Genomic DNA, 5,806 nt, shown 5'->3' with positions numbered 1-5,806 from the left:
GAAAATATCAATAAGTGATCTGGAGATTTTGGTTCGAAATCATAGCAAACGAGAGATAAACGATTATAACTACTAGTACATCGTAAATCTGTTGAAAAGAAGTTCAAGTTTGATTTTGGTTAGAGGTGATTGTGTCTTGTTTGGACCTTGTGGATATGGATATACCTTAGGTCTATTTTATTTTGATCGTCTGTTTATATTTTAGTTTTTCAAATATTGTGGTCACGAGCAGCACTGACTGGACAAATATTTGGTGCAGTAAAGTTGGCACCACCGTTGATTACTTGTCAAACTATCTGTTTTGATAGAAGTTTTATTCAAAAAATATCCTGCACAACTGTTAAGAATATGTAACATGATATTTAAACGTTTATTCTCAACACATGTGAAAATTGGTTTGACATATTGTAAGATGGAACTGATAATTAAACGTCTTTAATTCCAGATTCTCCAGGGAAAAGATGCAAGTGGTCTAGGTCACGGAACTGTTGCAATATAGAAGAATCGTTTCTTGTGGTGAACAAAAACCTAACCCAACTTGGAAATTTAGTGTATCTTGCCTGCAGTAATGAAACTAATTGTACTCCCATTTGGCTGCTATAGCATTTGTCAATTCCATCAACGATTATTAAAAGTTTGTGACCTAATACTGATTTCAGTTCATTCAGTTGATGAATGACAAAGTTGTCTAAACAATAATAAGGATCATAGATACATACTCCTCTAATGTCCGTCCACTGTGTATCTACCTGTCCTAGAAGCTTTTGATATCTTGGATATGAACAACTAATTCGTTGCATTAAATTTAGTACAAATTTATCCGGCATTTGAAGCATTTTAACGTCGCGTTTACAGATATGGTATATAATTGTGTATCCATTCGGTCTACAATGGTCTTTGTTTTTAATGATATCGGCTATGAATGCTGATTTTCCATAGTTAGGACCCGCAATCAGCATGACACCTTTCGCATGCGTGACATTGATTCGATGAAATGTTTCGTCAATCAGCCATTTTCTTCCGGCAAAATGTCTCTGTTGTTGAAGATAATACTCAAAGTGCAATCCATATCCAAGATTACAACCTGAAAAAAAGAAGAAAAGAATGTATAATTTGAATAATTTGTCGAACAGCTTTCCCAATGAGCAGTTATTCGAAATTATATTAAAAAACTAATGTCTACCTAAAGAAAGAACGCAACTTATGCGAAGCAAACCAACACAAGTAATTCAAAGTATCGGATACTAGTAATCTGAATCAGTGTCTGACAGTTTTAAATTAACAAATGGTGCAATTTATCAAGTCAAGCTGCTGTCAAAATAAAATAACATTTTGTTCAGCAGTACTAGAAAAAGTTGTGACATAAACCATTAACAGTTCAGTAGATATATTGAAACATTCAAAGTTGCAGTAGACAGGAAGAAGGCAATTGACATACTCGTATCCGAAAAATGCACACACGTTTCAAATTGTCACTTTTGAAAGAGGGGCGAAAGATACCAGGGACACATTCCAATTCATAGATAAAAAACCTTACAATGTTAAAAAAAAGAAAACAGAAAATAACAATAGGACACAAGACACAACATAGAAAACTTGAGACTAAGCAACACGAACCCTGACCTCAATCAAGTTGTAAACACAATATACAATCATTATATTCCAGCAGTAGTTTCTACAGAGAGTGTGATGATGATATTTGTTTGACAGATTCATAAGTTGTTTCCATTATTATAACACTGTCTTCAACTCTAAAGAATTTAAGGTTGATGGAAGTCAACGTTCAATATTTACCATATGTCAGATACCCTTATCATTTTATTAGTGACAATTGTTTCATCACTTCCCTGTCACGTCTTGTTGATACATGCTTCATTAGGTATTATATCACTTCTCATATAGTTTCATATAAACATACTGTTAATTGCAATTGTCAATCTAACAATATGGCACAACATGGTTTGATTCAAGTGAATATCAAAATCAGTATCTAGAAATCTAAAACTGGGACAATAGGGAGAACCATGGCCAAATTACAGTTTTGCTTTCTGTAATGTCTGTTTTGCTGCCTATACGATACATGCATACTAGCTACGCGTCTTACTATAAAAATAAGAATATCTTGTATCTTGCTATATATTTTATGTTGTTTTTAGAATTTTAAAATCTGCTTTGACTCTATTTCTTAGTTTTAAATCATTTTTTTATGCTTATGTGACATTTTATAAATAATTCTTACTGATGTTATGTACTTTTTCTAACTGCTTTTTTTCTTTAATGCTTATGTGGCAGGGGAAATCCTAATTGATAATTATGAGTACTAATATTTTCAGGCTGGTGCGTTTCTTAAAATGTTATGTACCAAGTCAGAAATATGGCAGTTGTTCGCTTAATATGTGTATGGTGGCGTTTGTATTTGTTTTACTTCAGAATTCTTGCTGTTCCTGCTGTTCCTTTGTTTTATATTTTATAGTTGATGTGTTTCCCCGGTTAAAGGTTGTTACGAGGATTTGTTTTCAATAGATTTATGATTTTTGAACAACGACATACTACTGTTGCTTTTATTTGATATCTTATAAAAAGGAATAATTATTGCATAGTTCAAACAATGTTTTACATTTCTATCTTAAGTCTCGGTTATTGTATAGAAAGGGATATACTATGAAAATTAGAGCGCGGGGCTTTGCCCCAAGCTCTTATTTTCATAGTATATACCTTTCTATACCTTTCTATACCTTTCTATACAATATCCAATTTAGCACATATTTACAACTTGAGTAATCCTGTAATTAGTCTATTGACATGTTTTGGCTGACTGGATGTAGCTCATTTACGTAGTTTTGTAAATCTTCTCACTATAATATCATTGTACAAATGGGATTTCAAACGGCTCTTGACTTTATAATGTAAAGAAGGTAGCTGCTGGTGTAAGTATGCTTATTGATATAAAGCGTTGTTTTACTATACATGTAATTATTTACATGGTAAGATGACAAAATGAATTCACCAAGAGCAGATAATTCTTAAATTGCAGTGAAAGCTTTACATTCTTGAAAACATTTTTTTAATTTCACATAAAACCTAAAACTATCTTGAAAATGCTTTTGAATGAGTACAAACAGTTGGATCCCCTCCCACAGCTTTGGTTGAAATACCTTTTAAAAATGGCTGGATCTGCCCCTGGTGTGTACCCATATGTAGTCTAGTGGATAGTTTATATGCATGAAATATTTGTCACTGGACATACGGCAACCAATTATCGACCAATTTATGACTAGATATATCAAATTGCTTTATCAATAATTTCCCTTCAAAAGATTCATGGTTGACACTTTTTGTGTACAAAGTGATTGCATGGAAGATAAAGGATTACACATTTTAGATTGAGTTGTACTTTAACTAAGGTATAAAGGACCATAATTATTACTCTTTTTATTATTGAAAGAAACTTTTGTAATTGTCAAAACAAAATTTAAATCAAAAGATTGATTAGTAGGATGTTAAAAATCTGTTTGAAAACTAATTACAAACTATTTAGTTAAATTTGGAACACAGAATTTATTTCAAAATAGCCAGTGGCAATTTTTGTTCAAATATCTTGATTACAATACAATGAAATCTTACCCTTGTGGCCATTCATGCGTAGTTACTTAGTACACGGGAAAAGTATGTACTATGAAAATTAGAAGGCAAATTCAAGCAATTTGATTGGACGACAAGTTGTAAGTATGTGCTAATTATGCCATGTCCGACCGTCTATTTATTCTTTATGTTTACATCGGGTAAGATAGCTACCAGCAGGTTATTTTCGTTTCTTAGTAATTAGGGTAGAATTTGATGACGTAAAGTCCTAAATCACACTCAAAGTGTTTGTACTTTTTTGGATGATCACGCATTGTAAACTGTGTCGTATGACCTTTCTGTATATATGGTTAACATTAATTCGGTTGTAATGAACGTAGCAGGCTAATGTGTCTTAACAACAGTACTAACGACGGATATAATAGGGATTTAAATAACCTTCAGTTAGTATAGCAGACGCATATACAAACTAATGAGTGTGTGACCTTTATATCGCTTGAAGTAACTAATTGTTAACGCTTCACAAGGTCCACCACCGAATGGGGATTTTAAACTTAGAATTATGATTTAAGAACTTACTATCAATAGAAAGTGAATATCGGATCCTATTTATCGTCGTGGCATCTAGCTCATTTGGTATTGCTTTATTAATAATTACTCCAATACATATAAACAATATTGAAATGACGTACATATAGATATTAAATCTGCCTACTTTAGGATTCACCCTTTTGTGCAATGTATTAATTTCCTTCTTGCTTATATGTTTGCCACTGATTATATCATCGTACGATTTCTCTTTCAATATTTCAATTTTGTTATATGATGTTTTCGCTAATGTATTTTCCGAGTAAATAGGAGAAGTTTGAATAAATGTCCCTATTGCGGCACACAATTCAACTTTACGAGCAAAAGAAATCCATGTTGCATTTACCAATTAATTTCTTATTTTCCATATATCCTTTGGCTTGACTGTTGTACTAAATTTAACGTAGAGAGTTTTAAAATTCATTATTTTTCCTATTGTAACTGCAACATCACCATGTTCATCACCGGAGAATTTCGAACGATTTGATTTAAAACACCATTCGGGAAGAAAACATTTTTCAACTTCGAACGGATCTGTAAGCCATTTGGATAAACCGATTTGTGACCAATTAATGCTGCGTGGATCTCTATGGAATGCCTCAATGTAGTGTTTACGTCCAGTACAGACATCGCACAAGCCATTCTTGCTGCAAGAAAGCAGACATTGTTTTGGCAGCTTTTTCAGTCCTTCATGAAAAGTGTTAAATTCACTCTTAACGTGGTCTTGTATTCCGTCTACAAGATATTCAAGTGCGAATAAAACAAGAAATCGATTGCTTCGATGCTTGAAGTCTTTTATTATCTCAGACACACATTCCATTACAATGAACCTTATACTGATCAATGGAGTCTCTATGCACTAACATCACTGTACATGTCCACATTGATTTTTTAAATAGCTTATAATTATAAATTATATAAGCTTTTAAATAGCTTATAATTATAAATTATAATCCTGGTACCTGGTACGGTAATAAAATTGTTTTGTGTTTGCCAACTACGTGTATACAAAGACGATCGAGTTTAAGTCAATAAAATTACAGTACTACTAACGTAAACTTAGTACTCGATAGACGATTGGTGTTTATCTTGTCCTTTGGAAAATAGGTGTCTCTTTACAAATGTGTTAGTTATTACTGACGTCTTTACAATTCATAAACAAAATATGTATTTTATCTTTGTTCTGTCAAATTGATCTTTTCTTTTCATTTGCAACGTACGGTTCACGTACCATGCTCTGTAGATTGTTAATTTGATATTCAAAAGGCGAAGTCTACCTTGACACATTTAAAGGAAATATACTGATTGAAAGAAACTCGCTGAAGCAAATGATTTCATACTACATTGTAAATAGAACAATAAGAACGTGTATTCTTAAATTCGAAATAATTATGATTTACTTACCAGTTTGCCGTATGTTTTGCTTTTGTGGGTTATTGTATTAACCGATATATTACATCTGTATTTAAATATTTCTAAAAGTATTTAAAACTATTATTAATGCAAATGTTGTTGAACTTTTGACAGGTATAGCTGTGCTTTTTAAACAAATATGGGTACACACAAACTTATACTCACTAAATGATTAAGTTACGATTGGACCTAGATATAACTTAAAGTAAATGCACTTAATGTT

General features: G+C 32.1%; 1 long non-coding RNA gene across 1 annotated transcript; it reads right to left on the bottom strand.

Annotated features, from left to right (window-relative positions):
• Nucleotides 1-297: 297 nt before the first annotated feature.
• Nucleotides 298-5,113, bottom strand: LOC139495553 (uncharacterized). The gene is made up of 2 exons (XR_011657394.1): nucleotides 4,162-5,113; nucleotides 298-1,084 (listed from the first exon to the last, which is right to left on the bottom strand). It is a non-coding gene; the product is annotated as an uncharacterized lncRNA (long non-coding RNA).
• Nucleotides 5,114-5,806: the final 693 nt, after the last annotated feature.

Source organism: Mytilus edulis, chromosome 11 (genome assembly GCF_963676685.1).
Source record: "Mytilus edulis chromosome 11, xbMytEdul2.2, whole genome shotgun sequence".
In the NCBI taxonomy this organism is placed as follows: domain Eukaryota; kingdom Metazoa; phylum Mollusca; class Bivalvia; order Mytilida; family Mytilidae; genus Mytilus; species Mytilus edulis.
Note: the sequence above shows the minus strand (reverse complement) of the source record. Positions and strands in the feature narration are given on the sequence as shown.